The sequence below is a fragment of the Cavia porcellus genome, unplaced genomic scaffold (assembly GCF_034190915.1).
Source record: "Cavia porcellus strain 051 isolate PalLab524CR breed Dunkin Hartley unplaced genomic scaffold, mCavPor4.1 scaffold_26, whole genome shotgun sequence".
In the NCBI taxonomy this organism is placed as follows: Eukaryota; Metazoa; Chordata; class Mammalia; order Rodentia; family Caviidae; genus Cavia; species Cavia porcellus.
In genome coordinates this window covers 53196081-53223678 of record NW_026947509.1, presented here as the reverse complement: position 1 = coordinate 53223678, position 27598 = coordinate 53196081, and the positions used below count along the sequence as shown (strand labels likewise).

The 27598-nt window shown below is 60.1% G+C and overlaps 4 long non-coding RNA genes and 2 other non-coding genes across 9 annotated transcripts; 4 read left to right on the top strand and 2 right to left on the bottom strand.

The window, feature by feature from the left end:
• Nucleotides 1-3155: 3155 nt before the first annotated feature.
• Nucleotides 3156-6968, bottom strand: LOC134473335 (uncharacterized). 3 transcript variants are annotated; one of them, XR_010043567.1, is made up of 3 exons: nt 4242-6961; nt 3954-4087; nt 3156-3876 (listed from the first exon to the last, which is right to left on the bottom strand). It is a non-coding gene; the product is annotated as an uncharacterized LOC134473335 (long non-coding RNA). The 3 variants fall into 3 exon arrangements; XR_010043568.1 differs by having other exon boundaries at nt 3954-6367; nt 6579-6960; XR_010043566.1 differs by having other exon boundaries at nt 3954-6968.
• Nucleotides 5025-8614, top strand: LOC134473337 (uncharacterized). The gene is made up of 3 exons (XR_010043571.1): nt 5025-5145; nt 6984-7055; nt 7278-8614. It is a non-coding gene; the product is annotated as an uncharacterized LOC134473337 (long non-coding RNA).
• A 747-nt stretch (nt 8615-9361) lies between these two features.
• Nucleotides 9362-9552, top strand: LOC134473381 (U2 spliceosomal RNA). The gene has a single exon (XR_010043633.1). It is a non-coding gene; the product is annotated as a U2 spliceosomal RNA (small nuclear RNA).
• Nucleotides 9553-15371: 5819 nt separating this feature from the next.
• On the bottom strand, nt 15372-19173 carry LOC134473336 (uncharacterized). 2 transcript variants are annotated; one of them, XR_010043570.1, is made up of 4 exons: nt 18795-19173; nt 16458-18583; nt 16170-16303; nt 15372-16092 (listed from the first exon to the last, which is right to left on the bottom strand). It is a non-coding gene; the product is annotated as an uncharacterized LOC134473336 (long non-coding RNA). The 2 variants fall into 2 exon arrangements; XR_010043569.1 differs by having other exon boundaries at nt 16458-19173.
• Nucleotides 17241-20841, top strand: LOC134473338 (uncharacterized). The gene is made up of 4 exons (XR_010043572.1): nt 17241-17361; nt 19211-19282; nt 19505-19584; nt 20078-20841. It is a non-coding gene; the product is annotated as an uncharacterized LOC134473338 (long non-coding RNA).
• Nucleotides 20842-21588: 747 nt separating this feature from the next.
• LOC134473380 (U2 spliceosomal RNA) lies at nt 21589-21779 on the top strand. Its single transcript, XR_010043632.1, has one exon. It is a non-coding gene; the product is annotated as a U2 spliceosomal RNA (small nuclear RNA).
• The last annotated feature ends 5819 nt before the right edge of the window (nt 21780-27598 follow it).

The window sequence follows — 27598 nt, the reverse complement described above, 5'->3', positions numbered from 1 at the left end:
GCTCGGCTGTGTCCACGGCGGAGCTAGCAGAGCTCGTCCCGTCCACGGGGACAGGCGCACACGGGCTGGGAATGCAGCTCGGTGGCAGAGTGCTTGAGAGCACGCCTGAGCCCCTGCGTTCGATCCTAATACTGAGAAAACAGCAAAGGAAACAACCAACGAACCCACACCACACAAACCAACAAACAACCAGGTGATGACTCTGAGGCTCAGAGGCCTAACCTGATGCCCCAGCCCCACCTAACATTGCAGCAATGGGGTCGGGGCTTGGTGGGGGGGCCCAGTAGGGCAGGGCCGAGACTGAATTTCAGAGCTCTCCACCTGATTCCTGTCTGATGTCTGCTTCCACAAACACCCTTCTTTGCAGACATCCCTTCCCCGGGCTCTTCGTCAAGCGTGCGGGGAGTTGATGTTTGTAACCTCATGGAAACGTTATCGGAATTCTAGCAGGTTGATTTCCGATCTACCAACTTCCGGTGCAACCCATGGCAAGAATTAAAGACACCGAGACACATTTATACTTGGGGGCGGGGGCGGGGGCGGGGAGGGGTGGCTGTGCGGGCGCGCCGAGGGGTCCTAAGTCCGGCCAGGGTGAAGGGTCATCGGGAACAAAGGCCTCGACCCAGGGCCTAACCCGGATTTTATTAATTCGTGAAGAAGGCAGTGGCTAGAGGATGAACCACTGCGACAATGGCGGGAATGCCGTGAGTACTGTGAGCTGGGCCACGCACGAGACCTGCAACCACCCCTCCAACGTGCAGAAAGACCCATCTGCGTAAGGCAACTGAGGCAGCATTTCATGTTCGGAGGGCGATGCTTCAGCTCTGACCTGTAGTGTAGAGCTTCATGCCCGGGGAAGCCGTAGCCTCTCACCTCGAGGCTGGAACCCAGTTGACGGCCCTGGAGCGGTGGCTCTGCTTCCCGCCCGGCTCAACCACGTTTGGATTGGGGGGTCACGGGGCAGGGGAACAGGGACCGCCACCGAGCTTCAAAGATCACGCGTCAGCACCTCCTCGGCCAGCCCCATTTACATGGCTTAGAGCCCATGGAAGGCAAAAAGGTAATGGCTCGGTGGGCTCTGTCCTTATCAGCCCGTGGAGACAGGGCCTGGCCTGCTTTAGCCCACCTGGAGATAAGTGTTCTTCTTTGTTCGAGGAGAGTCCTCCAGGTGGTCCTCCACACTCCTTAGCAGTTGCAGCGGAGACACCTGAACTCAGACTTGGCCTGAAACCGGACCGCTTCCACACACATCAAAGCGTTCGGGGCAGATACTCAAGAACCCGCGTGAGACTGAGGGAAGAGAGAAGGCCCGCTTTGGTCCCAGGCAGGAAGAGAGCGAATCTTGGGGCTGGGGCTGGGGCTGGGGCTGGGGCTGGGGTGGGGGTGGGGGTGGGTGTCCACCCTAAGGGGAATATGTCAAGAGCAAGTCCAGAAGCCCGAGTCCTGCCACCACTAGGAGGAATTAGATGGACGCTCTGGGTCCATGGAAACAAACCTCTCCCCCAAGCGCGCCTCCTCTTTCTGTAGTCCCACAACACACATCAGCTCCGGGACCCGAACACAGGCAAGGTTCTCCTGGCACGGACACACCGAGCTGTCAGTTCTGCGGTGACACCAGCGGCTCTCCTCGAGTTCAGTAGCGACGCCATCGACCTGGAGATCCCGCATGTTGGGAGGCCAAGTGCCCAAGGATGACCCGAGACCCGGCTGCAGATGCCAGCTGCGTGTCACAGGTTGCGCCTTGCGCAACCCTAGAATACCACCCTAGAAGCCCCAGTTCCCACCCACCGCGGGCACACTGACTCTACCTGGGGGACAGCACTTCACCGACACCTACCCAGTTTATTACTAAGGATATTACAAAGGATACGGGGAAGAGAAGCTCCGGGTCAGCTGTGTAGGGAAGGGTGCGGGACTCGAATGCCTGCTTTGGGAGCAGCGGCCGCCTGAAACCTCCCTGTGTTCAACTAGCCGGAAGCCCCCCAAACACTGCCCTGTGGGGCTTTCTATGCAGACTGGAGGGCACTGGCATCACTGGTAACAGACTGGGTGGGGAGACCCGGGAAAAGAAGTCACTCCCTCCCCCTACCTCCCCCTCCCCCACTCTGTCTCAGCCTGTGTCCACCTCTGCGTCCCCCTCTGCGTCCCCCTCTGCGTCCCCCTCGCCTCCTCCTCCTCTCCTGCTCCTCCTCCTCCTCCCCCTCCTCCTCCACCTGCTTGTGGCGGGGCATGTTGCAGGGCTCCCTGGAATGCAAAGCTCTGATGATTTTTGTCTCTGTGTGCTCTGTTGGGAAACTATGCTGTGAGACGGGGCAATAGACCAGGATAACTCGGGGGCATCCTGGTGGCCACGATTCCAGATGGCCACAGCCAGCTGGGCTGATCCCCCACCCCACCCCCAGACCTTATCAGGTTTCACACACACACACACACACACACACACACACACACACACACGGGTGTGAAGTTCCTGGACTGGCACGCCGCCCTGCCAGTCTCTGGACGGACAGAATTAAATGCAGTGCCCAAGTACCTCGACCCACTGTCACTCTCTGTGTGGCCTAGAGAAAGAGATTCAGTGGTTGGGACGATGACCACTTACTTCTCTTGAAAGCCAAAGGGCCTGAGGTCTTTGCGGGTTACTTAGCTCAGGCCTCTGAAGCTCCGCCCAGATTGGGAGTCCAGTGACCCCTGGAAAATGAATGAATTCTTGGAGACCCTCACCAAGGTACAGGCTTAAGACGAGCCCTTCCTGAGTAGACCGGGAGAAAGACGTGTTCAGCTTCACGCTAGGATTTTTAATGCCTCTGTTGGGCTCGTATGCCACACCCATGTTGTTCTCAAGTCTTCCGTCCTCTAATACCCGCTCCCCCACCCCACGCTCCCGCCCAAGAACTGTGGCCCCCAGTGCGCGGGGCACAGGACCCCAGATGTGCTGCCGGTCACGGTTGCCCGCTGGGTCACCCTGGGGGTCAGGGGATGGTGGTGGTGGCGGCGGTGGTGAGGGTGGCGCGGGGAAGAGCACTTTTCACGGCAGGCTGCAAGCCGCTCTCTCCTCTGTGAGGTGGCAGTAGGATCGCTGCCTTCCGTGGCTACAGTTCATGGTGGGTGTTGTAGTCAGGGGTTGTACACAGAGAACAATTCAGATCAGGACATGGAGTTTATAATATTTTTATAATGGTCACCGGAAGTTAACACAGGAGAATGCAGGAAATCTATCCGCAACACCAACGACATAGATTATATAAGTCAAGAGCCTAAACCCCACGGCAATGTCCCACATGAGTCCAGATAAAAACCCAGAGCTCAGGACAACGCCTCCACGAGTCCAACTGGAAGTCCAGGGCCCACAAGGACTCATGCCAGTCTCTTTTACGGATTCGTGCCGGGAAGACCCAAGGGTCAGCGGTGGAAGCCAGAAAGTCTATGCCAGCAGGATGAAGGAGCTGTGCTAGTGGGATGAGGGTTCCACGCTGGAGCCGAGAAGTCACACTCACAACAAAGAGTGGGGCTGTCCTGAATGGAACCACAGCTGTCCTCAGCGACACGGAGGCCCCGAGCTCGCTCCTCCGACGACAAGCACAGTCGGGGTCGGGTACGTGCCAGGAAGCAGCGTGACGAGTTCATCCTGGAGACCAGGCAGCACATGTCTTCCCCTCCGGAGCCAGGAAGCAATGCTCCATGTGAAAACCAAAGCTTCTCCAGGAGAACCAACAGCTCAGACAGCAACTTGTAGGAGAACTAACAATGCCTCCATAACGCCTCCATCCCTCTCCACACCTCTCTTCTCCACTTATTTATCCTGGCAACCCTTCTCAGGTGGAGCATCTTCTCTCAATGCATGCTGATGTAATCCAGCTGGCGTTAAGTTGACCACTAGTTATCAAACCATAACAGTGGGTGAACGGCAGGCAGCGAACCACCACAAACATCCGCGGTGCCCAAAGCCTCACCTGTGACTAGAGCGCCTTGGCGAGGCTCCCTGCACCACCGCCGCTGCCTCCCCGGGAGAACACGGTGGTGGTGGTGATGGTGGTGGTGGTGCTGGTGCTGGTGCTGGTGCTGGTGCTGGTGGTGGCATCGGTTCCTTAACAAGGCACCAGGGTTTTACATGATTCGGGGGTCTTTCGTCTACCACAGCGCCTGCTGTGCAGTGAGGACGGGAGGGGGGGGGGACGAGTGGACTCCGTCCACGCAGAAGGCAGCCGAGAACATCCCGGTCCCCGCGGGACCTTACCTACCGAGGAGAGGAGAGGGCGGATGCAGAAAGGGCTTTGCAGGAGGCGGCCCCGGAGTGGGGACGGGACATCAAGGAGCGGCTTGGGAAAAACAGCTTCGGAAACGAGTTCGCTTTTCAACTCCCAGTTCCTGAGTCCAACGGAGAGACGACCTACATACCGCTCCGAAGGCGTGGAGTGGGGGGACGCGAAAGGGCGCCACGGGTAGCCTTTCCAGCCAACAGAAGCCCTACCCTAAACTGAAGTCCTGGAGCAGAGCCCAGGGGCGAAGCCAAAGCGCCCGGGGGCTGCCGCTGGGTGTGGGTGTGGGTGTGGGTGTGGGAGTGGGTGTGCGTGTCCCCCTCCACAGAGTCCTGAACCAAACCAGAACGGACCGGACCGGACCGGACCGGACCGGACCGGAGGGCGGGGGCTTCACACTGCTTTCCCTCCTCCCAAAGCCTTCCTTCCTCCCCCACGGCCGGCCGGCCGGCCCGTGTCCCCACAGCTGGAAGTCACGGGCACAAAACACTCCCTCCCGGGGGCTCTCCTTTCCTTCCGTTTTCTCCCGTGCTGCTGCGGCTGCGTCTCCATCTCCATCCGGGCCTGCGTGCGTGCGTGCATACATACGTGCGTGCATACGTGCCTGCGTGTGCGGTCGAGCGTGGCTGCCTGCGCGTTCCCATGAAAAGACACGTTATTTCCCCAGAAGATCCACATTGAGTCTGGCTTCCCGCACGTGGACTGAGGGTCTCTAATGTAAAGCGCAGGGCATGCTGAGGCGGCAGGAGGCTGCAGGGTGAAAGTGGATGAAGGGCTCAGCCGCAGCTACGTGGCGGTGTCTGCGCAACGTCCGCGTGGCCACAAGCGTCCAGTGCCAAGTGCCTTGGCACGGGAGCCTGGTGCTTGGGGAGGCCTGCATTTGGGGGTGAGCAAGAAGAAAGCAGAAGCGGAGGAGGCAGCAGGTTCCGGAGGCTGAGGGTGCATGGGGAGCCCCGTGGAGGGAGGAGGCAAGGGCTCTGTGTGAGACGGGCAGGAGCACCACGGTGGCCAAGTGGGAAACGGGGTTGGGTGGAGGGGCGGCGAGAAGCAGGCAGCAGAGGTAGGGGGCGACCAACACGCCTGCACCCGAAAGACCACAAAACCACAAGTGGCTGAAGCCAGGGAAAGTGGGTCCTCCAGCAAGGCAAAGCGAGTGGCCCTCAGTGGCCAAAGGCCCAGAGGCCGGCGGGGATTAGGGTAGCTAGGCTGGGGCTGGGGCTGGGGCTGCGTCCAGGTGGGCCCCAGCAACGTCCGGACTGGCCGGAGACCAGGAACACGGTCACCTCAACAGAGGGGACGCTGAGGACTGAGAGGCACGGGAGGACTCGCTGGAGCCCAGGCAGCCCTCGGGGGAGGACGAAGAGGCCGTCCTCCTGAGACCTGGCAAAGCAGCTCTCCCGGCCAAAGCCCATGCAGAGCACCAGGGGAAGCCTCCGGCCTCCGGCCTCCGGGGGTGGGGGGACGGGAGAAGGCATGGCACCCTGCTCTGAGAAGGGTATGGAGGCCACGGAGCAGCTCCGAGGCCTAGGGTCCAGCAGCCTGCCGCAGAGCGGAGCGGAGCGGAGCGGAGCAGGGCCGGGCCTTGCGTTGCGGCATGAGGTTTCTTCGGGCTGACGGGTCTCGGGACCCGAAAGACACTGGGCCCCCACTTGGGCCCTCACGGCCCCTGCCCTAGGGCACCGTGAGGGCAACCACACCCCGCTGCTTGCCCCCAACTGCGCCTTTGCCAGACATACCACCACTGAGGACTAGCAACCGGGCACAGCACCTCCTGGTGACTCTCCGGCCCTTCCATCCCTCCTGCAATCCCAGGGGGGCCCACCCCGAGGTCCGAGACAGCCCAGGAGGTCAGGGAACGAGGGTCTGGGAGGCCTGTGCCTTCGGCCACGAGAGGTGCCTGTGGCCCTCCAGGGATCCTGACACAGAGGTGGTGGACTGGATGCCAGATGAGGGCCAGAGCGGCTGCAGATTACCCTGCTCTGGGCTCACGTGGACACATTTGTTGGGCTTCTGTGGCCAAGCTTAGAAGCCCGAAAAGGGAAAAACAGGAAGTGATTTCACCGCGTTTGAAAACAAGGGAAAGCAGGTCAGCTCTTGGTGTGGCTCACCTGCAAGACGGATGGAAAGGGCAGAGAGACACACAGACACACAGACACACAGACACAGATACAGACAGACGGACGGACGGACGGACAGACAGACAGACAGACAGACAGACAGACAGACAGAGACACAGGCAGAGAGAGGATCAAAGATGAGTTCGGCCTGAAAAGATGTGTGTTCCCTGGGAGAGGGGGACAAAGATTGCTTTCCACTAACCGGTGCCCTCGGCCCTGCGCTGCAGAACAGCCCCTGCTCAGGGAAACCAGATGGGCAGGAGGCGGACCAGTAAACACAGTGCAGAGATCAAGAGCTGGGGGTGGGGGGAGTGGAGGTGGAGGTCAGGGCACGCGGACTCAGGGGACTCAGCACCCAGTACGCGTGGTCCCATCTGACCCCTCAGCTCTTCTGCACATACACACTCGCCACAAAGTACGTGCCAGAGTGTGTATGTCACTGGCGCTGAGGAGAGAGCATCCAACAACCTCATCACGATGGAAAACAGGGCCCGGGGATTTAACTCAGTGGTGGGGCGCCTTCCCCGAGAAGCGTGAGGTCCCGAGTTCCATTTCTGGTAACCCCTCGCCCCACCCCCACCCCCACCCCCACCCCCACCCCAAACAGGTGGAAAACAAACCCCGGAACCTGTGCGAAGAGGTGGCCACGTATCTATATCCCCATGCCAGACGCTCCCCGGTAGGCAGGGAAAGCCAGCGGGGCGAAGCGGCCATGAAATTAGGAAGGCCCAGGGTGGGCGGAGGGGAGGGGGGGTGGGCTGCGGTGAGGGGAGCCCTTCACAACACTGTACACGTGACGTGACAGATGAGAGCTGGCTCTCTCTGGCGCACACTGAAGGCATTCCTGAGTGCTTGACGTTTCCCCATGTAGCTTCTTCCTAAGTGACCTCTTTCCCTCCAGAGGTGTTGCAGTGAGAGGAGCGCTGGAGCCCTGTCCCATGCTGACAAAGAATGAAACTGGACAACGCAGGAGGAGGCAGGGTATGAGCCTGTTTCTTCCACAGTGAGAAAGGCAAGAAAGTGCACGCAGTAAAGGGAAGGGAGCCTCCACTAGCCTAGCCGGGAGGGTGTTCTGAGTAGGATACCTAACCAGAGCTCTTGGCCTAGGGGTTCTGAAGGGACTCACGAGGGAGCTTGTGGAAGGGCCCGGGCCCTTGTGGAAGACACAGAAGAACACGATCCCCGCCTTACATGGAGACTGTATATAGTTCAGTTGGTTCTTTGGTTTGGTTTTTAAAACTATGGGACGCTTCACTTGCGCAGGGGCCTGGCTGATGTCTGTATCATGCCAATTTTAGTATATGTGCTGCTGAACTGAGCGCTGTGTGTGTGTGTGTGTGTGTGTGTGTGTGTGTGTGTGTGTGTGTATCTGAGTGTATGTATATTTGGATGGATGGATGGATGCCTGGCTGGCTGGCTGGCTGGATGGATATGGATATGTATCCATGTGTTGGTTCTTTTTCTTTTCTGTCAGGATCTGGTCTATCCAGTGCTCACGCAGTGTCCCCTGCAGGGCCCGTGTGCCCGCCCTCGACTATCCTGTCTGGATAGTGCTCCGGTGTGTGTCCCAGACAGCCCAAAGACACCTGCCGCATTTTTGGTTTCCCCCTGGGGTCCCTGGAGGGTCTTGACTGGGCAGGCTGTCGGGGGCCTTCCCGACTCCATCTGAGGGCCACTGTGCTCCAAGCCTAAGAAAATGCTAACTCCTCTCTCGCTTATTCCTGGTACTCGACTCGACCCGTGCTCCCCAGTCTGCTCTGAAGCCACGAGACGCCAGGGGGTTTCGAGGGATTGCTTGGGTGGAAGTCTGGGCCTGGACCGTGATGCAGTTTAGCTGTGTCACCCTGGAAAACTGACTGGTCTCTCTGCGTTTCGGTCCACAGCGGGGGGTGGACAATAAGGGCACGTTTACACTTTTGAGTTAGCCACACTGAAAAAAAACATCCTCGTGTGGGACAAGGTCTCCTAACTTGCGTTCCATTTCCCGAGTGGGGTCCAACTTGGGAGCCGACCCTCCCGCCGCTTGAACCCCCGCCCCCACCCCCGAGTGCCGAGGGATGGCAGGAGGGCTACTCCGGAGGGTGTCCCTCTCCAAGGGACACTCCATCCCCGCCTTCCCCTTCCCCGGGGCCTTGACCTCGGGCTTCTTCCCAGGGCGTGCGCCCGCAGCCACCGGGTGTCCTGCCGCCTCTATCCAGCCAGATCTTCTGCCTCCACGCCCGCAGTCGAGACGGTGCCCCCCCCACCCCCACCCCCACCCCCACCCCCACCCCCAGGGGCTCTCTCCTCTGAGTCAGTCAGCGCACCGCGAGCGGGGAGGGGAGGACCGTCCTCGCTCGGTTCACCCGCTCCCCAGCCGGGCCCAGGAACGAAGGAGGCCCGGGATGAGCACACAGTTGGCGGCGCTAGTGGCGCCACGTGTCTCGCCACCCGCTTTCTCTGCGGGAAGGCCCGCACGCTGGCGCCGCCTGGCCACGCCCCCCCCCTGCAGCCTCCCCCCCACGTCGTCCCCTCCCGCGGCGAGCCCTCTGCACGCCTCCGGGGCCCCCCTGCCCGCCCCCGCCCCCCGCCACGTCCCGCCTCCTCCCGTCTCGCGGCGTCTGGTCGGCTGTCCTGACTGGGCGGGGACAGCAAGCAGGAAGCGGCTCCCAGCGCCCCGCCCCCCGCCGGTCAGGCGCAGAGCCGGTCGGGAGGGCGGGGTCGGCGGGCGCAGCCACGCCTCCTCGGGGAAGGAAGGGCGGGTCATGCAGATGAGCGGCGGGACCGAGTGCCGGGGACGCCGGGAGGGCGTAAGAGGGGCGAGAAGCTGGCCCGGAAAACTGCGTGAAATGAGAAGCGTGCACCCGAGTAGGACGAGTAGGACGGTGTGCGCATGGGTGTGCAGGAGCAAGAGGCCGAGAGAGGCGGAGTGAGGGTTGTTTTTGTCACCGGGCGTGAAATGTGGAGCGCGGGAGGACGGCAAGAAGTGCGGGGGAGCCGGGCGGCATCGCTTCTCGGCCTTTTGGCTAAGATCAAGTGTAGTATCTGTTCTTATCAGTTTAATATCTGATACGTCCTCTATCCGAGGACAATATATTAAATGGATTTTTGGAGCTGGGAGATGGAATAGGAGCTTGCTCCGTCCACTCCACGCATCGACCTGGTATTGCAGTACCTCCAGGAACGGTGCACCCCTCCCCGGGGAAACGACCGCCTGTGCAAAAGGAAGCCCTTGTGTCCGCTCGCCTTTGTATGCGAGGGTCGGCTCTGCTGTCACCGCCATCAGCAGCCATCAGCGCAGCATTGCTTCACCAGCCCTTGCCTGGTAGCTGGCTCGTTGCTGTTGAGTCGCGCGCTGGCTGTCTCTTTGGCCCTGCTTCACGCCCGCCTGGTGCCTGGTCTGCCTTGGCCTATTCTGTTTCTCTGCTTCTCTCTTGCTCTGCTTTCTCCTTGCACGCTTATCCTCACGGGCAGGGGCGGCGCCTTGCACGCTCGCCATGCTTTCTAGCCTGTGCTTTTGCTGCTTTCACGCCTGCTTCTCTCCTCTCCGGGACGTGCGGGGCTGCGTGTCTCTGTGGAAAACCACATCACCGCACGGGAGACAGCACGGTTCCAAAAGCCAAAGCCATCCTCAGCACGCGTCTTCCGCTTTCTGCGTGGCCCTTCGCGAACCTCTCTGCCTCAATCTAGCAGTCTCCTGTCTCCTTCCTTGACTTTTGCACAAGACCTCGCTCCCTGCCCTGTTTTGCATGCCCTGTCTTTCCAAAAACTCTTTTGGTTTGTAGTTTTCCATTTCAACTATCGGACGAACCACGCGCTCTTTGGGCTTGCGTGTCGGATGGATGGATGGATCGCACTTGCCGCTGTTATGGTGCAGCGTGCACCCCCGGGTTTCCCCTGCTGATGGCTCCTCGAGTTGATCCTGCGTGGCAACGTAGTGGCGCCATCGTGCACACACACATACCACGTTTGCCTCACCCAGTCAGTCGTCGGCCAGTGCACACGCGGCCTCTTTCCGTGACTCGGCTCTTGCCAATCGTGCTGCCGTGAACACGGGTACACGTGTATCACTGTACCGTGCTGGTGCTGTCTCTTTGGGGGAAAGAGAGGGGACAGACAGGTTGTATCAGAGGGAGAGACCCGGGGCGCGCCCGAGCGCCAAGGGCAGGTGCTCCTCCCGAGAAAGGAGGCCCTGTGACGTGAGATGTCCTTGGCTCCTTCGGCAAGGAGCCTAGAAAGCAGATAGCTGGGGTGGAGCGGAATTTCTGCCCCTGGTCTTTCCAGGCCTCCCCACACTGATTTCCCTACGTAGTGCCCCTACCACTCGAGCTTCTTCCCGCCCACCCACGAAGAACCGCAGACTTCTCCCTGCAGACTCACCCTCCGCCCTTGGCTGGCTGTGCTTTGATTGCCGGATGGGAGCCCTCCCTTCTGGAGGGAGGTGGACTCGGTACTCTTTTCATTGCTCTTGCTCTGCCGGCCAGAGCTGCTGAACACGTTTTCAGGGATCCAGCATTTGTCCTCCTCCTTCACGTGCCTATCTTACTATTTTCAGGATCCCCATGTTTCGATCGGGTCTTTTCTACTGTTGCGGGGAGTCCTCATGTTTTGAGTTCTTGATATATGCATACTTCCACGCTGGTGGCCAGACCGATCGTGTGTGTGTGTGTGTGTGTGTGTGTGTGTGTGTGTGTGAGTGTGTGTGTGCGTGCACGCGCGTGCGAGTGTGCCTGTGCGTGTGTGTATGAGGGAGATATGGTGGTGGCTTCCTTTGAAGACCAAAGATGTTCACTCGCGTCTGAGTTGGTTTTCCTCAACTGAATCCTCCGCACTCGAGTCACGTGGCAGGGTTACCACTTGGCGATAAACGAAACGAGTGGGCTTGAGGTTGCAGTTTGGGCCCTGGAACTCTAAAAGGAACCCCTGCGCTGTTCTGGATATCTGCCTGAAGGATATTGGGAGGAAACGTGTTCCCATGGCGTGGACAGTTTCTTCACGGTTGGTCGCCTCTTCTACTGTGCAGAAGCTCTTCCACATGCTGTGACCCCGTCTGTTGATGTTTCTTGTTCCTTCCTGGCGTCGCCGCCATCGTCGTCGTCGTCGTCGTCGTCGTCGTCGTCGCCGTCGTCCTCCTCCTCCTCCTCCTCCTCCTCCTCCTCCTCCTCCTCCTCCTCCTCCTCCTCCTCCTCCTCCTCCTCCTCCTCCTGACGGGGACTCACACTCACTATTAGCCGAAGCAGGCCTCCAAGCCCCAGCGGTCCTCTCGCCCGCCCGCCCATGGCCTTCCCTGCGCTAGGATGCGGGACGTGCCTGTGGGGCTCCCGCTATTGGTTCTTGACAATGTTATTTCCTCTGCAGTGGGTGTTTCAGTCACAGGGTCTTTGGGGCCGCTGCCTATTCCAGCAGAGAACTCTATGCTTTCAGGAAAGCGGCTCGTGGCCTACAGCTGGGCCTTTGTAGAGAAGGGAGGGACCCACATTGCCGAACTGTCCCCTTGTGGGTCCTCGAGCGCACCTGCCATAACAGGTCGCCGGGTGTGTGTGTGTGTGTGTGTGTTTATTCTCGAGGACCAGACCTGGGAAGGATAATGCTGCCGCCACCCTCTCTCAGTCTGGCGGAGTTTCAGCCCTGCACCAGCTCTCTCCCGCCCCCCCCACCCCGAGCGCTCCGCCCCGCCCCGCCCCACCCCACTCCACCCCACCCCACTCTCTCATAACTCCCGAAGCCCCACCTCCTTCCAGCGAAGGAGACCTTCCAGCACCTAGCTCTGAGAACTCTCTTTGCTGGCCCCCCAAAGTCCAGAGCCAATGGCGGGCCCATGAAACCAAGTCTACCAAGGCCTGCCGCCGCAGTCAAGGAAAGTGAGCTCGGCTGTGTCCACGGCGGAGCTAGCAGAGCTCGTCCCGTCCACGGGGACAGGCGCACACGGGCTGGGAATGCAGCTCGGTGGCAGAGTGCTTGAGAGCACGCCTGAGCCCCTGCGTTCGATCCTAATACTGAGAAAACAGCAAAGGAAACAACCAACGAACCCACACCACACAAACCAACAAACAACCAGGTGATGACTCTGAGGCTCAGAGGCCTAACCTGATGCCCCAGCCCCACCTAACATTGCAGCAATGGGGTCGGGGCTTGGTGGGGGGGCCCAGTAGGGCAGGGCCGAGACTGAATTTCAGAGCTCTCCACCTGATTCCTGTCTGATGTCTGCTTCCACAAACACCCTTCTTTGCAGACATCCCTTCCCCGGGCTCTTCGTCAAGCGTGCGGGGAGTTGATGTTTGTAACCTCATGGAAACGTTATCGGAATTCTAGCAGGTTGATTTCCGATCTACCAACTTCCGGTGCAACCCATGGCAAGAATTAAAGACACCGAGACACATTTATACTTGGGGGCGGGGGCGGGGGCGGGGAGGGGTGGCTGTGCGGGCGCGCCGAGGGGTCCTAAGTCCGGCCAGGGTGAAGGGTCATCGGGAACAAAGGCCTCGACCCAGGGCCTAACCCGGATTTTATTAATTCGTGAAGAAGGCAGTGGCTAGAGGATGAACCACTGCGACAATGGCGGGAATGCCGTGAGTACTGTGAGCTGGGCCACGCACGAGACCTGCAACCACCCCTCCAACGTGCAGAAAGACCCATCTGCGTAAGGCAACTGAGGCAGCATTTCATGTTCGGAGGGCGATGCTTCAGCTCTGACCTGTAGTGTAGAGCTTCATGCCCGGGGAAGCCGTAGCCTCTCACCTCGAGGCTGGAACCCAGTTGACGGCCCTGGAGCGGTGGCTCTGCTTCCCGCCCGGCTCAACCACGTTTGGATTGGGGGGTCACGGGGCAGGGGAACAGGGACCGCCACCGAGCTTCAAAGATCACGCGTCAGCACCTCCTCGGCCAGCCCCATTTACATGGCTTAGAGCCCATGGAAGGCAAAAAGGTAATGGCTCGGTGGGCTCTGTCCTTATCAGCCCGTGGAGACAGGGCCTGGCCTGCTTTAGCCCACCTGGAGATAAGTGTTCTTCTTTGTTCGAGGAGAGTCCTCCAGGTGGTCCTCCACACTCCTTAGCAGTTGCAGCGGAGACACCTGAACTCAGACTTGGCCTGAAACCGGACCGCTTCCACACACATCAAAGCGTTCGGGGCAGATACTCAAGAACCCGCGTGAGACTGAGGGAAGAGAGAAGGCCCGCTTTGGTCCCAGGCAGGAAGAGAGCGAATCTTGGGGCTGGGGCTGGGGCTGGGGCTGGGGCTGGGGTGGGGGTGGGGGTGGGTGTCCACCCTAAGGGGAATATGTCAAGAGCAAGTCCAGAAGCCCGAGTCCTGCCACCACTAGGAGGAATTAGATGGACGCTCTGGGTCCATGGAAACAAACCTCTCCCCCAAGCGCGCCTCCTCTTTCTGTAGTCCCACAACACACATCAGCTCCGGGACCCGAACACAGGCAAGGTTCTCCTGGCACGGACACACCGAGCTGTCAGTTCTGCGGTGACACCAGCGGCTCTCCTCGAGTTCAGTAGCGACGCCATCGACCTGGAGATCCCGCATGTTGGGAGGCCAAGTGCCCAAGGATGACCCGAGACCCGGCTGCAGATGCCAGCTGCGTGTCACAGGTTGCGCCTTGCGCAACCCTAGAATACCACCCTAGAAGCCCCAGTTCCCACCCACCGCGGGCACACTGACTCTACCTGGGGGACAGCACTTCACCGACACCTACCCAGTTTATTACTAAGGATATTACAAAGGATACGGGGAAGAGAAGCTCCGGGTCAGCTGTGTAGGGAAGGGTGCGGGACTCGAATGCCTGCTTTGGGAGCAGCGGCCGCCTGAAACCTCCCTGTGTTCAACTAGCCGGAAGCCCCCCAAACACTGCCCTGTGGGGCTTTCTATGCAGACTGGAGGGCACTGGCATCACTGGTAACAGACTGGGTGGGGAGACCCGGGAAAAGAAGTCACTCCCTCCCCCTACCTCCCCCTCCCCCACTCTGTCTCAGCCTGTGTCCACCTCTGCGTCCCCCTCTGCGTCCCCCTCTGCGTCCCCCTCGCCTCCTCCTCCTCTCCTGCTCCTCCTCCTCCTCCCCCTCCTCCTCCACCTGCTTGTGGCGGGGCATGTTGCAGGGCTCCCTGGAATGCAAAGCTCTGATGATTTTTGTCTCTGTGTGCTCTGTTGGGAAACTATGCTGTGAGACGGGGCAATAGACCAGGATAACTCGGGGGCATCCTGGTGGCCACGATTCCAGATGGCCACAGCCAGCTGGGCTGATCCCCCACCCCACCCCCAGACCTTATCAGGTTTCACACACACACACACACACACACACACACACACACACGGGTGTGAAGTTCCTGGACTGGCACGCCGCCCTGCCAGTCTCTGGACGGACAGAATTAAATGCAGTGCCCAAGTACCTCGACCCACTGTCACTCTCTGTGTGGCCTAGAGAAAGAGATTCAGTGGTTGGGACGATGACCACTTACTTCTCTTGAAAGCCAAAGGGCCTGAGGTCTTTGCGGGTTACTTAGCTCAGGCCTCTGAAGCTCCGCCCAGATTGGGAGTCCAGTGACCCCTGGAAAATGAATGAATTCTTGGAGACCCTCACCAAGGTACAGGCTTAAGACGAGCCCTTCCTGAGTAGACCGGGAGAAAGACGTGTTCAGCTTCACGCTAGGATTTTTAATGCCTCTGTTGGGCTCGTATGCCACACCCATGTTGTTCTCAAGTCTTCCGTCCTCTAATACCCGCTCCCCCACCCCACGCTCCCGCCCAAGAACTGTGGCCCCCAGTGCGCGGGGCACAGGACCCCAGATGTGCTGCCGGTCACGGTTGCCCGCTGGGTCACCCTGGGGGTCAGGGGATGGTGGTGGTGGCGGCGGTGGTGAGGGTGGCGCGGGGAAGAGCACTTTTCACGGCAGGCTGCAAGCCGCTCTCTCCTCTGTGAGGTGGCAGTAGGATCGCTGCCTTCCGTGGCTACAGTTCATGGTGGGTGTTGTAGTCAGGGGTTGTACACAGAGAACAATTCAGATCAGGACATGGAGTTTATAATATTTTTATAATGGTCACCGGAAGTTAACACAGGAGAATGCAGGAAATCTATCCGCAACACCAACGACATAGATTATATAAGTCAAGAGCCTAAACCCCACGGCAATGTCCCACATGAGTCCAGATAAAAACCCAGAGCTCAGGACAATGCCTCCACGAGTCCAACTGGAAGTCCAGGGCCCACAAGGACTCATGCCAGTCTCTTTTACGGATTCGTGCCGGGAAGACCCAAGGGTCAGCGGTGGAAGCCAGAAAGTCTATGCCAGCAGGATGAAGGAGCTGTGCTAGTGGGATGAGGGTTCCACGCTGGAGCCGAGAAGTCACACTCACAACAAAGAGTGGGGCTGTCCTGAATGGAACCACAGCTGTCCTCAGCGACACGGAGGCCCCGAGCTCGCTCCTCCGACGACAAGCACAGTCGGGGTCGGGTACGTGCCAGGAAGCAGCGTGACGAGTTCATCCTGGAGACCAGGCAGCACATGTCTTCCCCTCCGGAGCCAGGAAGCAATGCTCCATGTGAAAACCAAAGCTTCTCCAGGAGAACCAACAGCTCAGACAGCAACTTGTAGGAGAACTAACAATGCCTCCATAACGCCTCCATCCCTCTCCACACCTCTCTTCTCCACTTATTTATCCTGGCAACCCTTCTCAGGTGGAGCATCTTCTCTCAATGCATGCTGATGTAATCCAGCTGGCGTTAAGTTGACCACTAGTTATCAAACCATAACAGTGGGTGAACGGCAGGCAGCGAACCACCACAAACATCCGCGGTGCCCAAAGCCTCACCTGTGACTAGAGCGCCTTGGCGAGGCTCCCTGCACCACCGCCGCTGCCTCCCCGGGAGAACACGGTGGTGGTGGTGGTGGTGGTGGTGGTGCTGGTGCTGGTGCTGGTGCTGGTGCTGGTGGTGGCATCGGTTCCTTAACAAGGCACCAGGGTTTTACATGATTCGGGGGTCTTTCGTCTACCACAGCGCCTGCTGTGCAGTGAGGACGGGAGGGGGGGGGGACGAGTGGACTCCGTCCACGCAGAAGGCAGCCGAGAACATCCCGGTCCCCGCGGGACCTTACCTACCGAGGAGAGGAGAGGGCGGATGCAGAAAGGGCTTTGCAGGAGGTGGCCCCGGAGTGGGGACGGGACATCAAGGAGCGGCTTGGGAAAAACAGCTTCGGAAACGAGTTCGCTTTTCAACTCCCAGTTCCTGAGTCCAACGGAGAGACGACCTACATACCGCTCCGAAGGCGTGGAGTGGGGGGACGCGAAAGGGCGCCACGGGTAGCCTTTCCAGCCAACAGAAGCCCTACCCTAAACTGAAGTCCTGGAGCAGAGCCCAGGGGCGAAGCCAAAGCGCCCGGGGGCTGCTGCTGGGTGTGGGTGTGGGTGTGGGTGTGGGAGTGGGTGTGCGTGTCCCCCTCCACAGAGTCCTGAACCAAACCAGAACGGACCGGACCGGACCGGACCGGACCGGACCGGAGGGCGGGGGCTTCACACTGCTTTCCCTCCTCCCAAAGCCTTCCTTCCTCCCCCACGGCCGGCCGGCCGGCCCGTGTCCCCACAGCTGGAAGTCACGGGCACAAAACACTCCCTCCCGGGGGCTCTCCTTTCCTTCCGTTTTCTCCCGTGCTGCTGCGGCTGCGTCTCCATCTCCATCCGGGCCTGCGTGCGTGCGTGCATACATACGTGCGTGCATACGTGCCTGCGTGTGCGGTCGAGCGTGGCTGCCTGCGCGTTCCCATGAAAAGACACGTTATTTCCCCAGAAGATCCACATTGAGTCTGGCTTCCCGCACGTGGACTGAGGGTCTCTAATGTAAAGCGCAGGGCATGCTGAGGCGGCAGGAGGCTGCAGGGTGAAAGTGGATGAAGGGCTCAGCCGCAGCTACGTGGCGGTGTCTGCGCAACGTCCGCGTGGCCACAAGCGTCCAGTGCCAAGTGCCTTGGCACGGGAGCCTGGTGCTTGGGGAGGCCTGCATTTGGGGGTGAGCAAGAAGAAAGCAGAAGCGGAGGAGGCAGCAGGTTCCGGAGGCTGAGGGTGCATGGGGAGCCCCGTGGAGGGAGGAGGCAAGGGCTCTGTGTGAGACGGGCAGGAGCACCACGGTGGCCAAGTGGGAAACGGGGTTGGGTGGAGGGGCGGCGAGAAGCAGGCAGCAGAGGTAGGGGGCGACCAACACGCCTGCACCCGAAAGACCACAAAACCACAAGTGGCTGAAGCCAGGGAAAGTGGGTCCTCCAGCAAGGCAAAGCGAGTGGCCCTCAGTGGCCAAAGGCCCAGAGGCCGGCGGGGATTAGGGTAGCTAGGCTGGGGCTGGGGCTGGGGCTGCGTCCAGGTGGGCCCCAGCAACGTCCGGACTGGCCGGAGACCAGGAACACGGTCACCTCAACAGAGGGGACGCTGAGGACTGAGAGGCACGGGAGGACTCGCTGGAGCCCAGGCAGCCCTCGGGGGAGGACGAAGAGGCCGTCCTCCTGAGACCTGGCAAAGCAGCTCTCCCGGCCAAAGCCCATGCAGAGCACCAGGGGAAGCCTCCGGCCTCCGGCCTCCGGGGGTGGGGGGACGGGAGAAGGCATGGCACCCTGCTCTGAGAAGGGTATGGAGGCCACGGAGCAGCTCCGAGGCCTAGGGTCCAGCAGCCTGCCGCAGAGCGGAGCGGAGCGGAGCGGAGCAGGGCCGGGCCTTGCGTTGCGGCATGAGGTTTCTTCGGGCTGACGGGTCTCGGGACCCGAAAGACACTGGGCCCCCACTTGGGCCCTCACGGCCCCTGCCCTAGGGCACCGTGAGGGCAACCACACCCCGCTGCTTGCCCCCAACTGCGCCTTTGCCAGACATACCACCACTGAGGACTAGCAACCGGGCACAGCACCTCCTGGTGACTCTCCGGCCCTTCCATCCCTCCTGCAATCCCAGGGGGGCCCACCCCGAGGTCCGAGACAGCCCAGGAGGTCAGGGAACGAGGGTCTGGGAGGCCTGTGCCTTCGGCCACGAGAGGTGCCTGTGGCCCTCCAGGGATCCTGACACAGAGGTGGTGGACTGGATGCCAGATGAGGGCCAGAGCGGCTGCAGATTACCCTGCTCTGGGCTCACGTGGACACATTTGTTGGGCTTCTGTGGCCAAGCTTAGAAGCCCGAAAAGGGAAAAACAGGAAGTGATTTCACCGCGTTTGAAAACAAGGGAAAGCAGGTCAGCTCTTGGTGTGGCTCACCTGCAAGACGGATGGAAAGGGCAGAGAGACACACAGACACACAGACACACAGACACAGATACAGACAGACGGACGGACGGACGGACAGACAGACAGACAGACAGACAGACAGACAGACAGAGACACAGGCAGAGAGAGGATCAAAGATGAGTTCGGCCTGAAAAGATGTGTGTTCCCTGGGAGAGGGGGACAAAGATTGCTTTCCACTAACCGGTGCCCTCGGCCCTGCGCTGCAGAACAGCCCCTGCTCAGGGAAACCAGATGGGCAGGAGGCGGACCAGTAAACACAGTGCAGAGATCAAGAGCTGGGGGTGGGGGGAGTGGAGGTGGAGGTCAGGGCACGCGGACTCAGGGGACTCAGCACCCAGTACGCGTGGTCCCATCTGACCCCTCAGCTCTTCTGCACATACACACTCGCCACAAAGTACGTGCCAGAGTGTGTATGTCACTGGCGCTGAGGAGAGAGCATCCAACAACCTCATCACGATGGAAAACAGGGCCCGGGGATTTAACTCAGTGGTGGGGCGCCTTCCCCGAGAAGCGTGAGGTCCCGAGTTCCATTTCTGGTAACCCCTCGCCCCACCCCCACCCCACCCCCACCCCCACCCCCACCCCCACCCCAAACAGGTGGAAAACAAACCCCGGAACCTGTGCGAAGAGGTGGCCACGTATCTATATCCCCATGCCAGACGCTCCCCGGTAGGCAGGGAAAGCCAGCGGGGCGAAGCGGCCATGAAATTAGGAAGGCCCAGGGTGGGCGGAGGGGAGGGGGGGTGGGCTGCGGTGAGGGGAGCCCTTCACAACACTGTACACGTGACGTGACAGATGAGAGCTGGCTCTCTCTGGCGCACACTGAAGGCATTCCTGAGTGCTTGACGTTTCCCCATGTAGCTTCTTCCTAAGTGACCTCTTTCCCTCCAGAGGTGTTGCAGTGAGAGGAGCGCTGGAGCCCTGTCCCATGCTGACAAAGAATGAAACTGGACAACGCAGGAGGAGGCAGGGTATGAGCCTGTTTCTTCCACAGTGAGAAAGGCAAGAAAGTGCACGCAGTAAAGGGAAGGGAGCCTCCACTAGCCTAGCCGGGAGGGTGTTCTGAGTAGGATACCTAACCAGAGCTCTTGGCCTAGGGGTTCTGAAGGGACTCACGAGGGAGCTTGTGGAAGGGCCCGGGCCCTTGTGGAAGACACAGAAGAACACGATCCCCGCCTTACATGGAGACTGTATATAGTTCAGTTGGTTCTTTGGTTTGGTTTTTAAAACTATGGGACGCTTCACTTGCGCAGGGGCCTGGCTGATGTCTGTATCATGCCAATTTTAGTATATGTGCTGCTGAACTGAGCGCTGTGTGTGTGTGTGTGTGTGTGTGTGTGTGTGTGTGTGTGTGTGTATCTGAGTGTATGTATATTTGGATGGATGGATGGATGCCTGGCTGGCTGGCTGGCTGGATGGATATGGATATGTATCCATGTGTTGGTTCTTTTTCTTTTCTGTCAGGATCTGGTCTATCCAGTGCTCACGCAGTGTCCCCTGCAGGGCCCGTGTGCCCGCCCTCGACTATCCTGTCTGGATAGTGCTCCGGTGTGTGTCCCAGACAGCCCAAAGACACCTGCCGCATTTTTGGTTTCCCCCTGGGGTCCCTGGAGGGTCTTGACTGGGCAGGCTGTCGGGGGCCTTCCCGACTCCATCTGAGGGCCACTGTGCTCCAAGCCTAAGAAAATGCTAACTCCTCTCTCGCTTATTCCTGGTACTCGACTCGACCCGTGCTCCCCAGTCTGCTCTGAAGCCACGAGACGCCAGGGGGTTTCGAGGGATTGCTTGGGTGGAAGTCTGGGCCTGGACCGTGATGCAGTTTAGCTGTGTCACCCTGGAAAACTGACTGGTCTCTCTGCGTTTCGGTCCACAGCGGGGGGTGGACAATAAGGGCACGTTTACACTTTTGAGTTAGCCACACTGAAAAAAAACATCCTCGTGTGGGACAAGGTCTCCTAACTTGCGTTCCATTTCCCGAGTGGGGTCCAACTTGGGAGCCGACCCTCCCGCCGCTTGAACCCCCGCCCCCACCCCCGAGTGCCGAGGGATGGCAGGAGGGCTACTCCGGAGGGTGTCCCTCTCCAAGGGACACTCCATCCCCGCCTTCCCCTTCCCCGGGGCCTTGACCTCGGGCTTCTTCCCAGGGCGTGCGCCCGCAGCCACCGGGTGTCCTGCCGCCTCTATCCAGCCAGATCTTCTGCCTCCACGCCCGCAGTCGAGACGGTGCCCCCCCCACCCCCACCCCCACCCCCACCCCCACCCCCAGGGGCTCTCTCCTCTGAGTCAGTCAGCGCACCGCGAGCGGGGAGGGGAGGACCGTCCTCGCTCGGTTCACCCGCTCCCCAGCCGGGCCCAGGAACGAAGGAGGCCCGGGATGAGCACACAGTTGGCGGCGCTAGTGGCGCCACGTGTCTCGCCACCCGCTTTCTCTGCGGGAAGGCCCGCACGCTGGCGCCGCCTGGCCACGCCCCCCCCCTGCAGCCTCCCCCCCACGTCGTCCCCTCCCGCGGCGAGCCCTCTGCACGCCTCCGGGGCCCCCCTGCCCGCCCCCGCCCCCCGCCACGTCCCGCCTCCTCCCGTCTCGCGGCGTCTGGTCGGCTGTCCTGACTGGGCGGGGACAGCAAGCAGGAAGCGGCTCCCAGCGCCCCGCCCCCCGCCGGTCAGGCGCAGAGCCGGTCGGGAGGGCGGGGTCGGCGGGCGCAGCCACGCCTCCTCGGGGAAGGAAGGGCGGGTCATGCAGATGAGCGGCGGGACCGAGTGCCGGGGACGCCGGGAGGGCGTAAGAGGGGCGAGAAGCTGGCCCGGAAAACTGCGTGAAATGAGAAGCGTGCACCCGAGTAGGACGAGTAGGACGGTGTGCGCATGGGTGTGCAGGAGCAAGAGGCCGAGAGAGGCGGAGTGAGGGTTGTTTTTGTCACCGGGCGTGAAATGTGGAGCGCGGGAGGACGGCAAGAAGTGCGGGGGAGCCGGGCGGCATCGCTTCTCGGCCTTTTGGCTAAGATCAAGTGTAGTATCTGTTCTTATCAGTTTAATATCTGATACGTCCTCTATCCGAGGACAATATATTAAATGGATTTTTGGAGCTGGGAGATGGAATAGGAGCTTGCTCCGTCCACTCCACGCATCGACCTGGTATTGCAGTACCTCCAGGAACGGTGCACCCCTCCCCGGGGAAACGACCGCCTGTGCAAAAGGAAGCCCTTGTGTCCGCTCGCCTTTGTATGCGAGGGTCGGCTCTGCTGTCACCGCCATCAGCAGCCATCAGCGCAGCATTGCTTCACCAGCCCTTGCCTGGTAGCTGGCTCGTTGCTGTTGAGTCGCGCGCTGGCTGTCTCTTTGGCCCTGCTTCACGCCCGCCTGGTGCCTGGTCTGCCTTGGCCTATTCTGTTTCTCTGCTTCTCTCTTGCTCTGCTTTCTCCTTGCACGCTTATCCTCACGGGCAGGGGCGGCGCCTTGCACGCTCGCCATGCTTTCTAGCCTGTGCTTTTGCTGCTTTCACGCTGCTTCTCTCCTCTCCGGGACGTGCGGGGCTGCGTGTCTCTGTGGAAAACCACATCACCGCACGGGAGACAGCACGGTTCCAAAAGCCAAAGCCATCCTCAGCACGCGTCTTCCGCTTTCTGCGTGGCCCTTCGCGAACCTCTCTGCCTCAATCTAGCAGTCTCCTGTCTCCTTCCTTGACTTTTGCACAAGACCTCGCTCCCTGCCCTGTTTTGCATGCCCTGTCTTTCCAAAAACTCTTTTGGTTTGTAGTTTTCCATTTCAACTATCGGACGAACCACGCGCTCTTTGGGCTTGCGTGTCGGATGGATGGATGGATCGCACTTGCCGCTGTTATGGTGCAGCGTGCACCCCCGGGTTTCCCCTGCTGATGGCTCCTCGAGTTGATCCTGCGTGGCAACGTAGTGGCGCCATCGTGCACACACACATACCACGTTTGCCTCACCCAGTCAGTCGTCGGCCAGTGCACACGCGGCCTCTTTCCGTGACTCGGCTCTTGCCAATCGTGCTGCCGTGAACACGGGTACACGTGTATCACTGTACCGTGCTGGTGCTGTCTCTTTGGGGGAAAGAGAGGGGACAGACAGGTTGTATCAGAGGGAGAGACCCGGGGCGCGCCCGAGCGCCAAGGGCAGGTGCTCCTCCCGAGAAAGGAGGCCCTGTGACGTGAGATGTCCTTGGCTCCTTCGGCAAGGAGCCTAGAAAGCAGATAGCTGGGGTGGAGCGGAATTTCTGCCCCTGGTCTTTCCAGGCCTCCCCACACTGATTTCCCTACGTAGTGCCCCTACCACTCGAGCTTCTTCCCGCCCACCCACGAAGAACCGCAGACTTCTCCCTGCAGACTCACCCTCCGCCCTTGGCTGGCTGTGCTTTGATTGCCGGATGGGAGCCCTCCCTTCTGGAGGGAGGTGGACTCGGTACTCTTTTCATTGCTCTTGCTCTGCCGGCCAGAGCTGCTGAACACGTTTTCAGGGATCCAGCATTTGTCCTCCTCCTTCACGTGCCTATCTTACTATTTTCAGGATCCCCATGTTTCGATCGGGTCTTTTCTACTGTTGCGGGGAGTCCTCATGTTTTGAGTTCTTGATATATGCATACTTCCACGCTGGTGGCCAGACCGATCGTGTGTGTGTGTGTGTGTGTGTGTGTGTGTGTGTGTGTGTGTGTGAGTGTGTGTGTGCGTGCACGCGCGTGCGAGTGTGCCTGTGCGTGTGTGTATGAGGGAGATATGGTGGTGGCTTCCTTTGAAGACCAAAGATGTTCACTCGCGTCTGAGTTGGTTTTCCTCAACTGAATCCTCCGCACTCGAGTCACGTGGCAGGGTTACCACTTGGCGATAAACGAAACGAGTGGGCTTGAGGTTGCAGTTTGGGCCCTGGAACTCTAAAAGGAACCCCTGCGCTGTTCTGGATATCTGCCTGAAGGATATTGGGAGGAAACGTGTTCCCATGGCGTGGACAGTTTCTTCACGGTTGGTCGCCTCTTCTACTGTGCAGAAGCTCTTCCACATGCTGTGACCCCGTCTGTTGATGTTTCTTGTTCCTTCCTGGCGTCGCCGCCATCGTCGTCGTCGTCGTCGTCGTCGTCGTCGTCGCCGTCGTCCTCCTCCTCCTCCTCCTCCTCCTCCTCCTCCTCTTCCTCCTCCTCCTCCTCCTCCTCCTCCTCCTCCTCCTCCTCCTCCTCCTCCTGACGGGGACTCACACTCACTATTAGCCGAAGCAGGCCTCCAAGCCCCAGCGGTCCTCTCGCCCGCCCGCCCATGGCCTTCCCTGCGCTAGGATGCGGGACGTGCCTGTGGGGCTCCCGCTATTGGTTCTTGACAATGTTATTTCCTCTGCAGTGGGTGTTTCAGTCACAGGGTCTTTGGGGCCGCTGCCTATTCCAGCAGAGAACTCTATGCTTTCAGGAAAGCGGCTCGTGGCCTACAGCTGGGCCTTTGTAGAGAAGGGAGGGACCCACATTGCCGAACTGGCCCCTTGTGGGTACTCGAGCGCACCTGCCATAACAGGTCGCCGGGTGTGTGTGTGTGTGTGTGTGTGTGTGTGTGTGTGTGTGTGTGTGTTTATTCTCGAGGACCAGACCTGGGAAGGATAATGCCGCCGCCACCCTCTCTCAGTCTGGCGGAGTTTCAGCCCTGCACCAGCTCTCTCCCGCCCCCCCCCACACCGAGCGCTCCACCCCGCCCCGCCCCACCCCACTCCACCCCACCCCACTCTCTCATAACTCCCGAAGCCCCACCTCCTTCCAGCGAAGGAGACCTTCCAGCACCTAGCTCTGAGAACTCTCTTTGCTGGCCCCCCAAAGTCCAGAGCCAATGGCGGGCCCATGAAACCAAGTCTACCAAGGCCTGCCGCCGCAGTCAAGGAAAGTGAGCTCGGCTGTGTCCACGGCGGAGCTAGCAGAGCTCGTCCCGTCCACGGGGACAGGCGCACACGGGCTGGGAATGCAGCTCGGTGGCAGAGTGCTTGAGAGCACGCCTGAGCCCCTGCGTTCGATCCTAATACTGAGAAAACAGCAAAGGAAACAACCAACGAACCCACACCACACAAACCAACAAACAACCAGGTGATGACTCTGAGGCTCAGAGGCCTAACCTGATGCCCCAGCCCCACCTAACATTGCAGCAATGGGGTCGGGGCTTGGTGGGGGGGCCCAGTAGGGCAGGGCCGAGACTGAATTTCAGAGCTCTCCACCTGATTCCTGTCTGATGTCTGCTTCCACAAACACCCTTCTTTGCAGACATCCCTTCCCCGGGCTCTTCGTCAAGCGTGCGGGGAGTTGATGTTTGTAACCTCATGGAAACGTTATCGGAATTCTAGCAGGTTGATTTCCGATCTACCAACTTCCGGTGCAACCCATGGCAAGAATTAAAGACACCGAGACACATTTATACTTGGGGGCGGGGGCGGGGGCGGGGAGGGGTGGCTGTGCGGGCGCGCCGAGGGGTCCTAAGTCCGGCCAGGGTGAAGGGTCATCGGGAACAAAGGCCTCGACCCAGGGCCTAACCCGGATTTTATTAATTCGTGAAGAAGGCAGTGGCTAGAGGATGAACCACTGCGACAATGGCGGGAATGCCGTGAGTACTGTGAGCTGGGCCACGCACGAGACCTGCAACCACCCCTCCAACGTGCAGAAAGACCCATCTGCGTAAGGCAACTGAGGCAGCATTTCATGTTCGGAGGGCGATGCTTCAGCTCTGACCTGTAGTGTAGAGCTTCATGCCCGGGGAAGCCGTAGCCTCTCACCTCGAGGCTGGAACCCAGTTGACGGCCCTGGAGCGGTGGCTCTGCTTCCCGCCCGGCTCAACCACGTTTGGATTGGGGGGTCACGGGGCAGGGGAACAGGGACCGCCACCGAGCTTCAAAGATCACGCGTCAGCACCTCCTCGGCCAGCCCCATTTACATGGCTTAGAGCCCATGGAAGGCAAAAAGGTAATGGCTCGGTGGGCTCTGTCCTTATCAGCCCGTGGAGACAGGGCCTGGCCTGCTTTAGCCCACCTGGAGATAAGTGTTCTTCTTTGTTCGAGGAGAGTCCTCCAGGTGGTCCTCCACACTCCTTAGCAGTTGCAGCGGAGACACCTGAACTCAGACTTGGCCTGAAACCGGACCGCTTCCACACACATCAAAGCGTTCGGGGCAGATACTCAAGAACCCGCGTGAGACTGAGGGAAGAGAGAAGGCCCGCTTTGGTCCCAGGCAGGAAGAGAGCGAATCTTGGGGCTGGGGCTGGGGCTGGGGCTGGGGCTGGGGCTGGGGTGGGGGTGGGGGTGGGTGTCCACCCTAAGGGGAATATGTCAAGAGCAAGTCCAGAAGCCCGAGTCCTGCCACCACTAGGAGGAATTAGATGGACGCTCTGGGTCCATGGAAACAAACCTCTCCCCCAAGCGCGCCTCCTCTTTCTGTAGTCCCACAACACACATCAGCTCCGGGACCCGAACACAGGCAAGGTTCTCCTGGCACGGACACACCGAGCTGTCAGTTCTGCGGTGACACCAGCGGCTCTCCTCGAGTTCAGTAGCGACGCCATCGACCTGGAGATCCCGCATGTTGGGAGGCCAAGTGCCCAAGGATGACCCGAGACCCGGCTGCAGATGCCAGCTGCGTGTCACAGGTTGCGCCTTGCGCAACCCTAGAATACCACCCTAGAAGCCCCAGTTCCCACCCACCGCGGGCACACTGACTCTACCTGGGGGACAGCACTTCACCGACACCTACCCAGTTTATTACTAAGGATATTACAAAGGATACGGGGAAGAGAAGCTCCGGGTCAGCTGTGTAGGGAAGGGTGCGGGACTCGAATGCCTGCTTTGGGAGCAGCGGCCGCCTGAAACCTCCCTGTGTTCAACTAGCCGGAAGCCCCCCAAACACTGCCCTGTGGGGCTTTCTATGCAGACTGGAGGGCACTGGCATCACTGGTAACAGACTGGGTGGGGAGACCCGGGAAAAGAAGTCACTCCCTCCCCCTACCTCCCCCTCCCCCACTCTGTCTCAGCCTGTGTCCACCTCTGCGTCCCCCTCTGCGTCCCCCTCTGCGTCCCCCTCGCCTCCTCCTCCTCTCCTGCTCCTCCTCCTCCTCCCCCTCCTCCTCCACCTGCTTGTGGCGGGGCATGTTGCAGGGCTCCCTGGAATGCAAAGCTCTGATGATTTTTGTCTCTGTGTGCTCTGTTGGGAAACTATGCTGTGAGACGGGGCAATAGACCAGGATAACTCGGGGGCATCCTGGTGGCCACGATTCCAGATGGCCACAGCCAGCTGGGCTGATCCCCCACCCCACCCCCAGACCTTATCAGGTTTCACACACACACACACACACACACACACACACACACACGGGTGTGAAGTTCCTGGACTGGCACGCCGCCCTGCCAGTCTCTGGACGGACAGAATTAAATGCAGTGCCCAAGTACCTCGACCCACTGTCACTCTCTGTGTGGCCTAGAGAAAGAGATTCAGTGGTTGGGACGATGACCACTTACTTCTCTTGAAAGCCAAAGGGCCTGAGGTCTTTGCGGGTTACTTAGCTCAGGCCTCTGAAGCTCCGCCCAGATTGGGAGTCCAGTGACCCCTGGAAAATGAATGAATTCTTGGAGACCCTCACCAAGGTACAGGCTTAAGACGAGCCCTTCCTGAGTAGACCGGGAGAAAGACGTGTTCAGCTTCACGCTAGGATTTTTAATGCCTCTGTTGGGCTCGTATGCCACACCCATGTTGTTCTCAAGTCTTCCGTCCTCTAATACCCGCTCCCCCACCCCACGCTCCCGCCCAAGAACTGTGGCCCCCAGTGCGCGGGGCACAGGACCCCAGATGTGCTGCCGGTCACGGTTGCCCGCTGGGTCACCCTGGGGGTCAGGGGATGGTGGTGGTGGCGGCGGTGGTGAGGGTGGCGCGGGGAAGAGCACTTTTCACGGCAGGCTGCAAGCCGCTCTCTCCTCTGTGAGGTGGCAGTAGGATCGCTGCCTTCCGTGGCTACAGTTCATGGTGGGT